Source organism: Mustelus asterias, unplaced genomic scaffold, assembly GCF_964213995.1.
Source record: "Mustelus asterias unplaced genomic scaffold, sMusAst1.hap1.1 HAP1_SCAFFOLD_2902, whole genome shotgun sequence".
Taxonomy (NCBI): domain Eukaryota; kingdom Metazoa; phylum Chordata; class Chondrichthyes; order Carcharhiniformes; family Triakidae; genus Mustelus; species Mustelus asterias.
In genome coordinates, this window is record NW_027592847.1 from 28,254 (window position 1) to 43,984 (window position 15,731).

The window sequence follows — 15,731 nt, forward strand, 5'->3', positions numbered from 1 at the left end:
TAAAGCTCCCTCTACACTGTCCCCCATCAAACACTCCCAGGACAGGTACAGCACGGGGTTAGATACAGAGTAAAGCTCCCTCTACACTGTCCCCCATCAAACACTCCCAGGACAGGTACAGCACGGGGTTAGATACAGAGTTAAGCTCCCTCTACACTGTCCCCATCAAACACTCCCAGGACAGGTACAGCACGGGGTTAGATACAGAGTAAAGCTCCCTCTACACTGTCCCCATCAAACACTCCCAGGACAGGTACAGCACGGGGTTAGATACAGAGTAAAGCTCCCTCTACACTGTCCCCATCAAACACTCCCAGGACAGGTACAGCACGGGGTTAGATACAGAGTAAAGCTCCCTCTACACTGTCCCCCATCAAACACTCCCAGGACAGGTACAGCACGGAGTTAGATACAGAGTAAAGCTCCCTCTACACTGTCCCCCATCAAACACTCCCAGGACAGGTACAGCACGGAGTTAGATACAGAGTAAAGCTCCCTCTCCACTGTCCCCATCAAACACTCCCAGGACAGGTACAGCACGGGGTTAGATACAGAGTAAAGCTGCCTCTACACTGTCCCCATCAAACATTCCCAGGACAGGTACAGCACGGGGTTAGATACAGAGTAAAGCCCCCTCTACACTGTCCCCCATCAAACACTCCCAGGACAGGTACAGCACGGGGTTAGATACAGAGTAAAGCTCCCTCGACACTGTCCCCCATCAAACACTCCCAGGACAGGTACAGCACGGGGTTAGATACAGAGTAAAGCTCCCTCTACACTATCCCCCATCAAACACTCCCAGGACAGGTACAGCACGGGGTTAGATACAGAGTAAAGCTCCCTCTACACTGTCCCCATCAAACACTCCCAGGACAGGTACAGCACGGGGTTAGATACAGAGTAAAGCCCCCTCTACACTATCCCCCATCAAACACTCCCAGGACAGGTACAGCACAGGGTTAGATACAGAGTAAAGCTCCCTCTACACTGTCCCCCATCAAACACTCCCAGGACAGGTACAGCACGGGGTTAGATACAGAGTAAAGCTCCCTCTACACTGTCCCCATCAAACACTCCCAGGACAGGTACAGCACGGGGTTAGATACAGAGTAAAGCTCCCTCTACACTGTCCCCCATCAAACACTCCAGGACAGGTACAGCACGGGGTTAGATACAGAGTAAAGCTCCCTCTACACTGTCCCCCATCAAACACTCCCAGGACAGGTACAGCACGGGGTTAGATACAGAGTAAAGCTCCCTCTACACTGTCCCCCCATCAAACACTCCCAGGACAGGTACAGCACGGGGTTAGATACAGAGTAAAGCTCCCTCTACACTGTCCCCATCAAATACTCCCAGGACAGGTTCAGCACGGGGTTAGATACAGAGTAAAGCTCCCTCTGCACTGTCCCCATCAAACACTCCCAGGACAGGTACAGCACGGGGTTAGATACAGAGTAAAGCTCCCTCTACACTGTCCCCATCAAACACTCCCAGGACAGGTACAGCACGGGGTTAGATACAGAGTAAAGCTCCCTCTACACTGTCCCCCATCAAACACTCCCAGGACAGGTACAGCACGGGGTTAGATACAGAGTAAAGCTCCCTCTACACTGTCCCCATCAAACACTCCCAGGACAGGTACAGCACGGGGTTAGATACAGAGTAAAGCTCCCTCTACACTGTCCCCATCAAACACTCCCAGGACAGGTACAGCACGGGGTTAGATACAGAGTAAAGCTCCCTCTACACTGTCCCCCATCAAACACTCCCAGGACAGGTACAGCACGGGGTTAGATACAGAGTAAAGCTCCCTCTACCACTGTCCCCCATCAAACACTCCCAGGACAGGTACAGCACGGGGTTAGATACAGAGTAAAGCTCCCTCTACACTGTCCCCCATCAAACACTCCCAGGTCAGGTACAGCACGGGGTTAGATACAGAGTAAAGCTCCCTCTACACTGTCCCCCATCAAACACTCCCAGGTCAGGTACAGCACAGGGTTAGATACAGAGTAAAGCTCCCTCTACACTGTCCCCATCAAACACTCCCAGGACAGGTACAGCACGGGGTTAGATACAGAGTAAAGCTCCCTCTACACTGTCCCCCATCAAACACTCCCACGACAGGTACAGCACGGGGTTAGATACAGAGTAAAGCTCCCTCTACACTGTCCCCATCAAACACTCCCAGGACAGGTACAGCACGGGGTTAGATACAGAGTAAAGCTTCCCTCTACACTGTCCCCATCAAACACTCCCAGGACAGGTACAGCACGGGGTTAGATACAGAGTAAAAGCTCCCTCTACACTGTCCCCCATCAAACACTCCCAGGACAGGTACAGCACGGGGTTAGATACAGAGTAAAGCTCCCTCTACACTGTCCCCATCAAACACTCCCAGGACAGGTACAGCACGGGGTTAGATACAGAGTAAAGCTCCCTCGACACTGTCCCCATCAAACACTCCCAGGACAGGTACAGCACGGGGTTAGATACAGAGTAAAGCTCCCTCTACACTGTCCCCCATCAAACACTCCCAGGACAGGTACAGCACGGGGTTAGATACAGAGTAAAGCTCCCTCTACACTGTCCCCCCATCAAACACTCCCAGGACAGGTACAGCACGGGGTTAGATACAGAGTAAAGCTCCCTCTACACTGTCCCCATCAAACACTCCCAGGACAGGTACAGCACGGGGTTAGATACAGAGTAAAGCTCCCTCTACACGTCCCCCATCAAACACTCCCAGGACAGGTACAGCACGGGGTTAGATACAGAGTAAAGCTCCCTCTACACTGTCCCCATCAAACACTCCCAGGACAGGTACAGCACGGGGTTAGATACAGAGTAAAGCTCCCTCTACACTGTCCCCCATCAAACACTCCCAGGTCAGGTACAGCACGGGGTTAGATACAGAGTAAAGCTCCCTCTACACTGTCCCCCATCAAACACTCCCAGGACAGGTACAGCACCGGGTTAGATACAGAGTAAAGCTCCCTCTACACTGTCCCCCATCAAACACTCCCAGGACAGGTACAGCACGGGGTTAGATACAGAGTAAAGCTCCCCTCTACACTGTCCCCCATCAAACACTCCCAGGACAGGTACAGCACGGGGTTAGATACAGAGTAAAGCTCCCTCTACACTGTCCCCCATCAAACACTCCCAGGGCAGGTACAGCACGGGGTTAGATACAGAGTAAGCTCCCTCTACACTGTCCCCCCATCAAACACTCCCAGGACAGGTACAGCACGGGGTTAGATACAGAGTAAAGCTCCCTCTACACTGTCCCCATCAAACACTCCCAGGACAGGTACAGCACGGGGTTAGATACAGAGTAAAGCTCCCTCTACACTGTCCCCCATCAAACACTCCCAGGACAGGTACAGCACGGGGTTAGATACAGAGTAAAGCTCCCTCTACACTGTCCCCCCATCAAACACTCCCAGGACAGGTACAGCACGGGGTAGATACAGAGTAAAGGTCCCTCTACACTGTCCCCCATCAAAACTCCAGGACAGGTACAGCACGGGGTTAGATACAGAGTAAAGCTCCCTCTACACTGTCCCCATCAAACACTCCCAGGACAGGTACAGCACGGGGTTAGATACAGAGTAAAGCTCCCTCTACACTGTCCCCATCAAATACTCCCAGGACAGATACAGCACGGGGTTAGATACAGAGTAAAGCTCCCCCTACACTGTCTCCCCATCAAACACTCCCAGGACAGGTACAGCACGGGGTTAGATACAGAGTAAAGCTCCCTCTACACTGTCCCCCATCAAACACTCCCAGGACAGGTACAGCACGGGGTTAGATACAGAGTAAAGCTCCCTCTACACTGTCCCCATCAAACACTCCCAGGACAGGTACAGCACGGGGTTAGATACAGAGTAAAGCTCCCTCTACACTGTCCCCATCAAACACTCCCAGGACAGGTACAGCACGGGGTTAGATACAGAGTAAAGCTCCCTCTACACTGTCCCCCATCAAACACTCCCAGGACAGGTACAGCACGGAGTTAGATACAGAGTAAAGCTCCCTCTACACTGTCCCCCCATCAAACACTCCCAGGACAGGTACAGCACGGAGTTAGATACAGAGTAAAGCTCCCTCTCCACTGTCCCCATCAAACACTCCCAGGACAGGTAAAGCACGGGGTTAGATACAGAGTAAAGCTCCCTCTACACTGTCCCCCATCAAACACTCCCAGGACAGGTACAGCACGGGGTTAGATACAGAGTAAAGCTCCCTCTACACTGTCCCCCATCAAAACACTCCCAGGACAGGTACAGCACGGGGTTCGATACAGAGTAAAGCTCCTCTACACTGTCCCCATCAAACACTCCCAGGACAGGTACAGCACGGGGTTAGATACAGAGTAAAGCTCCCTCTACACTGTCCCCCATCAAACACTCCCAGGAAAGGTACAGCACAGGGTTAGATACAGAGTAAAGCTCCCTCTACACTGTCCCCCATCAAACACTCCCAGGACAGGTACAGCACAGGGTTAGATACAGAGTAAAGCTCCCTCTACACTGTCCCCATCAAACACTCCCAGGACAGGTGCAGCACGGGGTTAGATACAGAGTAAAGCTCCCTCTACACTGTCCCCCATCAAACACTCCCACGACAGGTACAGCACGGGGTTAGATACAGAGTAAAGCTCCCTCTACACTGTCCCCATCAAACACCTCCCAGGACAGGTACAGCACGGGGTTAGATACAGAGTAAAGCTCCCTCTACACTGTCCCCATCAAACACTCCCAGGACAGGTACAGCACGGGGTTAGATACAGAGTAAAGCTCCCTCTACACTGTCCCCATCAAACACTCCCAGGACAGGTACAGCACGGGGTTAGATACAGAGTAAAGCTCCCTCTACACTGTCCCCATCAAACACTCCCAGGACAGGTACAGCACGGGGTTAGATACAGAGTAAAGCTCCCTCTACACTGTCCCCATCAAACACTCCAGGACAGGTACAGCACGGGGTTAGATACAGAGTAAAGCTTCCTCTACACTGTCCCCATCAAACACTCCCAGGACAGGTACGGCACGGGGTTAGATACAGAGTAAAGCTCCCTCTACACTGTCCCCCATCAAACACTCCCCAGGACAGGTACAGCACGGGGTTAGATACAGAGTAAAGCTCCCTCTACACTGTCCCCCCCATCAAACACTCCCAGGACAGGTACAGCACGGGGTTAGATACAGAGTAAAGCTCCCTCTACACTGTCCCCATCAAACACTCCCAGGACAGGTACAGCACGGGGTTAGATACAGAGTAAGGCTCCCTCTACACTGTCCCCCATCAAACACTCCCAGGACAGGTACAGCACGGGGTTAGATACAGAGTAAAGCTCCTCTACACTGTCCCCATCAAACACTCCCAGGACAGGTACAGCACGGGGTTAGATACAGAGTAAAGCTCCCTCTACACTGTCCCCCATCAAACACTCCCAGGTCAGGTACAGCACGGGGTTAGATACAGAGTAAAGCTCCCTCTACACTGTCCCCCCATCAAACACTCCCAGGACAGGTACAGCACCGGGTTAGATACAGAGTAAAGCTCCCTCTACACTGTCCCCCATCAAACACTCCCAGGACAGGTACAGCACGGGGTTAGATACAGAGTAAAGCTCCCTCTACACTGTCCCCCATCAAACACTCCCAGGACAGGTACAGCACGGGGTTAGATACAGAGTAAAGCTCCCTCTACACTGTCCCCCATCAAACACTCCCAGGTCAGGTACAGCACGGGGTTAGATACAGAGTAAAGCTCCCTCTACACTGTCCCCCATCAAACACTCCCAGGTCAGGTACAGCACGGGGTTAGATACAGAGTAAAGCTCCCTCTACACTGTCCCCATCAAACACTCCCAGGACAGGTACAGCACGGGGTTAGATACAGAGTAAAGCTCCCTCTACACTGTCCCCCATCAAACACTCCCAGGACAGGTACAGCACGGGGTTAGATACAGAGTAAAGCTCCCTCTACACTGTCCCCCATCAAACACTCCCAGGACAGGTACAGCACGGGGTTAGATACAGAGTTAAGCTCCCTCTACACTGTCCCCATCAAACACTCCCAGGACAGGTACAGCACGGGGTTAGATACAGAGTAAAGCTCCCTCTACACTGTCCCCATCAAACACTCCCAGGACAGGTACAGCACGGGGTTAGATACAGAGTAAAGCTCCCTCTACACTGTCCCCATCAAACACTCCCAGGACAGGTACAGCACGGGGTTAGATACAGAGTAAAGCTCCCTCTACACTGTCCCCCATCAAACACTCCCAGGACAGGTACAGCACGGAGTTAGATACAGAGTAAAGCTCCCTCTACACTGTCCCCCATCAAACACTCCCAGGACAGGTACAGCACGGAGTTAGATACAGAGTAAAGCTCCCTCTCCACTGTCCCCATCAAACACTCCCAGGACAGGTACAGCACGGGGTTAGATACAGAGTAAAGCTCCCTCTACACTGTCCCCCATCAAACACTCCCAGGACAGGTACAGCACGGGTTAGATACAGAGTAAAGCTCCCTCTACACTGTCCCCCATCAAACACTCCCAGGACAGGTACAGCACGGGGTTCGATACAGAGTAAAGCTCCCTCTACACTGTCCCCCATCAAACACCCCCAGGACAGGTACAGCACGGGGTTAGATACAGAGTAAAGCTCCCTCTATACTGCCCCCCATCAAACACTCCCAGGACAGGTACAGCACGGGGTTAGATACAGAGTAAAGCTCCCTCTACACTGTCCTCATCAAACACTCCCAGGACAGGTACAGCACGGGGTTAGATACAGAGTAAAGCTCCCTCTACACTGTCCCCATCAAACACTCCCAGGACAGGTACAGCACGGGGTTAGATACAGAGTAAAGCTCCCTCTACACTGTCCCCCATCAAACACCCCCAGGACAGGTACAGCACGGGGTTAGATACAGAGTAAAGCTCCCTCTACACTGTCCTCATCAAACACTCCCAGGACAGGTACAGCACGGGGTTAGATACAGAGTAAAGCTCCCTCTACACTGTCCCCATCAAACACTCCCAGGACAGGTACAGCACGGGGTTAGATACAGAGTAAAGCTCCCTCTACACTGTCCCCCATCAAACACTCCCAGGACAGGTACAGCACGGGGTTAGATACAGAGTAAAGCTCCCTCGACACTGTCCCCATCAAACACTCCCAGGACAGGTACAGCACGGGGTTAGATACAGAGTAAAGCTCCCTCTACACTGTCCTCATCAAACACTCCCAGGACAGGTACAGCACGGGGTTAGATACAGAGTAAAGCTCCCTCTACACTGTCCCCAATCAAACACTCCCAGGACAGGTACAGCTCGGGGTGAGATACAGAGTAAAGCTCCCTCTACACTGTCCCCATCAAACACTCCCAGGACAGGTACAGCACGGGGTTAGATACAGAGTAAAGCTCCCTCTACACTGTCCCCATCAAACACACCCAGGACAGGTACAGCACGGGGTTAGATACAGAGTAAAGCTCCCTCTACACTGTCCCCAATCAAACACTCCCAGGACAGGTACAGCTCGGGGTGAGATACAGAGTAAAGCTCCCTCTACACTGTCCCCATCAAACACTCCCAGGACAGGTACAGCACGGGGTTAGATACAGAGTAAAGCTCCCTCTACACTGTCCCCATCAAACACACCCAGGACAGGTACAGCACGGGGTTAGATACAGAGTAAAGCTCCCTCTACACTGTCCCCAATCAAACACTCCCAGGACAGGTACAGCTCGGGGTGAGATACAGAGTAAAGCTCCCTCTACACTGTCCCCCATCAAACACTCCCAGGACAGGTACAGCACGGGGTTAGATACAGTGTAAAGCTCCCTCTACACTGTCCCCATCAAACACTCCCAGGACAGGTACAGCACGGGGTTAGATACAGAGTAAAGCTCCCTCTACACTGTCCCCCATCAAACACTCCCAGGACAGGTACAGCACAGGGTTAGATACAGAGTAAAGCTCCCTCTACACTGTCCCCATCAAACACTCCCAGGACAGGTACAGCACGGGGTTAGATACAGAGTAAAGCTCCCTCTACACTGTCCTCATCAAACACTCCCAGGACAGGTACAGCATGGGGTTAGATACAGAGTAAAGCTCCCTCTACACTGTCCCCCATCAAACACCCCCAGGACAGGTACAGCACGGGGTTAGATACAGAGTAAAGCTCCCTCTACACTGTCCCCCATCAAACACTCCCAGGACAGGTACAGCACGGGGTTAGATACAGAGTAAAGCTCCCTCTACACTGTCCCCCATCAAACACCCCCAGGACAGGTACAGCACGGGGTTAGATACAGAGTAAAGCTCCCTCTATACTGCCCCCCATCAAACACTCCCAGGACAGGTACAGCACGGGGTTAGATACAGAGTAAAGCTCCCTCTACACTGTCCTCATCAAACACTCCCAGGACAGGTACAGCACGGGGTTAGATACAGAGTAAAGCTCCCTCTACACTGTCCCCATCAAACACTCCCAGGACAGGTACAGCACGGGGTTAGATACAGAGTAAAGCTCCCTCTACACTGTCCCCCATCAAACACCCCCAGGACAGGTACAGCATGGGGTTAGATACAGAGTAAAGCTCCCTCTACACTGTCCCCCCATCAAACACTCCCAGGACAGGTACAGCACGGGGTTAGATACAGAGTAAAGCTCCCTCTACACTGTCCCCATCAAACACACCCAGGACAGGTACAGCACGGGGTTAGATACAGAGTAAAGCTCCCTCTACACTGTCCCCAATCAAACACTCCCAGGACAGGTACAGCTCGGGGTGAGATACAGAGTAAAGCTCCCTCTACACTGTCCCCATCAAACACTCCCAGGACAGGTACAGCACGGGGTTAGATACAGAGTAAAGCTCCCTCTACACTGTCCCCATCAAACACACCCAGGACAGGTACAGCACGGGGTTAGATACAGAGTAAAGCTCCCTCTACACTGTCCCCAATCAAACACTCCCAGGACAGGTACAGCTCGGGGTGAGATACAGAGTAAAGCTCCCTCTACACTGTCCCCCCATCAAACACTCCCAGGACAGGTACAGCACGGGGTTAGATACAGAGTAAAGCTCCCTCTACACTGTCCCCATCAAACACACCCAGGACAGGTACAGCACGGGGTTAGATACAGAGTAAAGCTCCCTCTACACTGTCCCCAATCAAACACTCCCAGGACAGGTACAGCTCGGGGTGAGATACAGAGTAAAGCTCCCTCTACACTGTCCCCATCAAACACTCCCAGGACAGGTACAGCACGGGGTTAGATACAGAGTAAAGCTCCCTCGACACTGTCCCCATCAAACACTCCCAGGACAGGTACAGCACGGGGTTAGATACAGAGTAAAGCTCCCTCTACACTGTCCCCCATCAAACACCCCCAGGACAGGTACAGCATGGGGTTAGATACAGAGTAAAGCTCCCTCTACACTGTCCCCCATCAAACACTCCCAGGACAGGTACAGCACGGGGTTAGATACAGAGTAAAGCTCCCTCTACACTGTCCCCATCAAACACACCCAGGACAGGTACAGCACGGGGTTAGATACAGAGTAAAGCTCCCTCTACACTGTCCCCAATCAAACACTCCCAGGACAGGTACAGCTCGGGGTGAGATACAGAGTAAAGCTCCCTCTACACTGTCCCCATCAAACACTCCCAGGACAGGTACAGCACGGGGTTAGATACAGAGTAAAGCTCCCTCTACACTGTCCCCCATCAAACACTCCCAGGACAGGTACAGCACCGGGTTAGATACAGAGTAAAGCTCCCTCTACACTGTCCCCCATCAAACACTCCCAGGACAGGTACAGCACGGGGTTAGATACAGAGTAAAGCTCCCTCTACACTGTCCCCCATCAAACACTCCCAGGACAGGTACAGCACGGGGTTAGATACAGAGTAAAGCTCCCTCTACACTGTCCCCCATCAAACACTCCCAGGGCAGGTACAGCACGGGGTTAGATACAGAGTAAAGCTCCCTCTACACTGTCCCCCCATCAAACACTCCCAGGACAGGTACAGCACGGGGTTAGATACAGAGTAAAGCTCCCTCTACACTGTCCCCATCAAACACTCCCAGGACAGGTACAGCACGGGGTTAGATACAGAGTAAAGCTCCCCTCTACACTGTCCCCCATCAAACACATCCCAGGACAGGTACAGCACGGGGTTAGATACAGAGTAAAGCTCCCTCTACACTGTCCCCCATCAAACACTCCCAGGACAGGTACAGCACGGGGTAGATACAGAGTAAAGGTCCCTCTACACTGTCCCCCATCAAACACTCCCAGGACAGGTACAGCACGGGGTTAGATACAGAGTAAAGCTCCCTCTACACTGTCCCCATCAAACACTCCCAGGACAGGTACAGCACGGGGTTAGATACAGAGTAAAGCTCCCTCTACACTGTCCCCATCAAATACTCCCAGGACAGATACAGCACGGGGTTAGATACAGAGTAAAGCTCCCCCTACACTGTCTCCCCATCAAACACTCCCAGGACAGGTACAGCACGGGGTTAGATACAGAGTAAAGCTCCCTCTACACTGTCCCCCATCAAACACTCCCAGGACAGGTACAGCACGGGGTTAGATACAGAGTAAAGCTCCCTCTACACTGTCCCCATCAAACACTCCCAGGACAGGTACAGCACGGGGTTAGATACAGAGTAAAGCTCCCTCTACACTGTCCCCATCAAACACTCCCAGGACAGGTACAGCACGGGGTTAGATACAGAGTAAAGCTCCCTCTACACTGTCCCCCCATCAAACACTCCCAGGACAGGTACAGCACGGAGTTAGATACAGAGTAAAGCTCCCTCTACACTGTCCCCCATCAAACACTCCCAGGACAGGTACAGCACGGAGTTAGATACAGAGTAAAGCTCCCTCTCCACTGTCCCCATCAAACACTCCCAGGGACAGGTAAAGCACGGGGTTAGATACAGAGTAAAGCTCCCTCTACACTGTCCCCCATCAAACACTCCCAGGACAGGTACAGCACGGGGTTAGATACAGAGTAAAGCTCCCTCTACACTGTCCCCCATCAAACACTCCCAGGACAGGTACAGCACGGGGTTCGATACAGAGTAAAGCTCCCTCTACACTGTCCCCATCAAACACTCCCAGGACAGGTACAGCACGGGGTTAGATACAGAGTAAAGCTCCCTCTACACTGTCCCCCATCAAACACTCCCAGGAAAGGTACAGCACAGGGTTAGATACAGAGTAAAGCTCCCTCTACACTGTCCCCCATCAAACACTCCCAGGACAGGTACAGCACAGGGTTAGATACAGAGTAAAGCTCCCTCTACACTGTCCCCATCAAACACTCCCAGGACAGGTGCAGCACGGGGTTAGATACAGAGTAAAGCTCCCTCTACACTGTCCCCATCAAACACTCCCACGACAGGTACAGCACGGGGTTAGATACAGAGTAAAGCTCCCTCTACACTGTCCCCATCAAACACTCCCAGGACAGGTACAGCACGGGGTTAGATACAGAGTAAAGCTCCCTCTACACTGTCCCCATCAAACACTCCCAGGACAGGTACAGCACGGGGTTAGATACAGAGTAAAGCTCCCTCTACACTGTCCCCCATCAAACACTCCCAGGACAGGTACAGCACGGGGTTAGATACAGAGTAAAGCTCCCTCTACACTGTCCCCATCAAACACTCCAGGACAGGTACAGCACGGGGTTAGATACAGAGTAAAGCTCCCTCTACACTGTCCCCATCAAACACTCCCAGGACAGGTACAGCACGGGGTTAGATACAGAGTAAAGCTTCCTCTACACTGTCCCCATCAAACACTCCCAGGACAGGTACGGCACGGGGTTAGATACAGAGTAAAGCTCCCTCTACACTGTCCCCATCAAACACTCCCAGGACAGGTACAGCACGGGGTTAGATACAGAGTAAAGCTCCCTCTACACTGTCCCCCCATCAAACACTCCCAGGACAGGTACAGCACGGGGTTAGATACAGAGTAAAGCTCCCTCTACACTGTCCCCATCAAACACTCCCAGGACAGGTACAGCACGGGGTTAGATACAGAGTAAGGCTCCCTCTACACTGTCCCCCATCAAACACTCCCAGGACAGGTACAGCACGGGGTTAGATACAGAGTAAAGCTCCCTCTACACTGTCCCCATCAAACACTCCCAGGACAGGTACAGCACGGGGTTAGATACAGAGTAAAGCCTCCCTCTACACTGTCCCCCATCAAACACTCCCAGGTCAGGTACAGCACGGGGTTAGATACAGAGTAAAGCTCCCTCTACACTGTCCCCCATCAAACACTCCCAGGACAGGTACAGCACCGGGTTAGATACAGAGTAAAGCTCCCTCTACACTGTCCCCCATCAAACACTCCCAGGACAGGTACAGCACGGGGTTAGATACAGAGTAAAGCTCCCTCTACACTGTCCCCCATCAAACACTCCCAGGACAGGTACAGCACGGGGTTAGATACAGAGTAAAGCTCCCTCTACACTGTCCCCCATCAAACACTCCCAGGTCAGGTACAGCACGGGGTTAGATACAGAGTAAAGCTCCCTCTACACTGTCCCCCATCAAACACTCCCAGGTCAGGTACAGCACGGGGTTAGATACAGAGTAAAGCTCCCTCTACACTGTCCCCATCAAACACTCCCAGGACAGGTACAGCACGGGGTTAGATACAGAGTAAAGCTCCCTCTACACTGTCCCCCATCAAACACTCCCAGGACAGGTACAGCACGGGGTTAGATACAGAGTAAAGCTCCCTCTACACTGTCCCCATCAAACACTCCCAGGACAGGTACAGCACGGGGTTAGATACAGAGTTAAGCTCCCTCTACACTGTCCCCATCAAACACTCCCAGGACAGGTACAGCACGGGGTTAGATACAGAGTAAAGCTCCCCTCTACACTGTCCCCATCAAACACTCCCAGGACAGGTACAGCACGGGGGTTAGATACAGAGTAAAGCTCCCTCTACACTGTCCCCATCAAACACTCCCAGGACAGGTACAGCACGGGGTTAGATACAGAGTAAAGCTCCCTCTACACTGTCCCCCATCAAACACTCCCAGGACAGGTACAGCACGGAGTTAGATACAGAGTAAAGCTCCCTCTACACTGTCCCCCATCAAACACTCCCAGGACAGGTACAGCACGGAGTTAGATACAGAGTAAAGCTCCCTCTCCACTGTCCCCCATCAAACACTCCCAGGACAGGTACAGCACGGGGTTAGATACAGAGTAAAGCTCCCTCTACACTGTCCCCCATCAAACACTCCCAGGACAGGTACAGCACGGGGTTAGATACAGAGTAAAGCTCCCTCTACACTGTCCCCCATCAAACACTCCCAGGACAGGTACAGCACGGGGTTCGATACAGAGTAAAGCTCCCTCTACACTGTCCCCCATCAAACACCCCCAGGACAGGTACAGCACGGGGTTAGATACAGAGTAAAGCTCCCTCTATACTGCCCCCCATCAAACACTCCCAGGACAGGTACAGCACGGGGTTAGATACAGAGTAAAGCTCCCTCTACACTGTCCTCATCAAACACTCCCAGGACAGGTACAGCACGGGGTTAGATACAGAGTAAAGCTCCCTCTACACTGTCCCCATCAAACACTCCCAGGACAGGTACAGCACGGGGTTAGATACAGAGTAAAGCTCCCTCTACACTGTCCCCCATCAAACACCCCCAGGACAGGTACAGCACGGGGTTAGATACAGAGTAAAGCTCCCTCTACACTGTCCTCATCAAACACTCCCAGGACAGGTACAGCACGGGGTTAGATACAGAGTAAAGCTCCCTCTACACTGTCCCCATCAAACACTCCCAGGACAGGTACAGCACGGGGTTAGATACAGAGTAAAGCTCCCTCTACACTGTCCCCCATCAAACACTCCCAGGACAGGTACAGCACGGGGTTAGATACAGAGTAAAGCTCCCTCGACACTGTCCCCATCAAACACTCCCAGGACAGGTACAGCACGGGGTTAGATACAGAGTAAAGCTCCCCTCTACACTGTCCTCATCAAACACTCCCAGGACAGGTACAGCACGGGGTTAGATACAGAGTAAAGCTCCCTCTACACTGTCCCCAATCAAACACTCCCAGGACAGGTACAGCTCGGGGTGAGATACAGAGTAAAGCTCCCTCTACACTGTCCCCATCAAACACTCCCAGGACAGGTACAGCACGGGGTTAGATACAGAGTAAAGCTCCCTCTACACTGTCCCCATCAAACACACCCAGGACAGGTACAGCACGGGGTTAGATACAGAGTAAAGCTCCCTCTACACTGTCCCCAATCAAACACTCCCAGGACAGGTACAGCTCGGGGTGAGATACAGAGTAAAGCTCCCTCTACACTGTCCCCATCAAACACTCCCAGGACAGGTACAGCACGGGGTTAGATACAGAGTAAAGCTCCCTCTACACTGTCCCCATCAAACACACCCAGGACAGGTACAGCACGGGGTTAGATACAGAGTAAAGCTCCCTCTACACTGTCCCCATCAAACACTCCCAGGACAGGTACAGCTCGGGGTGAGATACAGAGTAAAGCTCCCTCTACACTGTCCCCCATCAAACACTCCCAGGACAGGTACAGCACGGGGTTAGATACAGTGTAAAGCTCCCTCTACACTGTCCCCATCAAACACTCCCAGGACAGGTACAGCACGGGGTTAGATACAGAGTAAAGCTCCCTCTACACTGTCCCCCCATCAAACACTCCCAGGACAGGTACAGCACAGGGTTAGATACAGAGTAAAGCTCCCTCTACACTGTCCCCATCAAACACTCCCAGGACAGGTACAGCACGGGGTTAGATACAGAGTAAAGCTCCCTCTACACTGTCCTCATCAAACACTCCCAGGACAGGTACAGCATGGGGTTAGATACAGAGTAAAGCTCCCTCTACACTGTCCCCCATCAAACACCCCCAGGACAGGTACAGCACGGGGTTAGATACAGAGTAAAGCTCCCTCTACACTGTCCCCCCATCAAACACTCCCAGGACAGGTACAGCACGGGGTTAGATACAGAGTAAAGCTCCCTCTACACTGTCCCCCATCAAACACCCCCAGGACAGGTACAGCACGGGGTTAGATACAGGAGTAAAGCTCCCTCTATACTGCCCCCCATCAAACACTCCCAGGACAGGTACAGCACGGGGTTAGATACAGAGTAAAGCTCCCTCTACACTGTCCTCATCAAACACTCCCAGGACAGGTACAGCACGGGGTTAGATACAGAGTAAAGCTCCCTCTACACTGTCCCCATCAAACACTCCCAGGACAGGTACAGCACGGGGTTAGATACAGAGTAAAGCTCCCTCTACACTGTCCCCCATCAAACACCCCCAGGACAGGTACAGCATGGGGTTAGATACAGAGTAAAGCTCCCTCTACACTGTCCCCATCAAACACTCCCAGGACAGGTACAGCACGGGGTTAGATACAGAGTAAAGCTCCCTCTACACTGTCCCCATCAAACACACCCAGGACAGGTACAGCACGGGTTAGATACAGAGTAAAGCTCCCTCTACACTGTCCCCAATCAAACACTCCCAGGACAGGTACAGCTCGGGGTGAGATACAGAGTAAAGCTCCCTCTACACTGTCCCCATCAAACACTCCCAGGACAGGTACAGCACGGGGTTAGATAC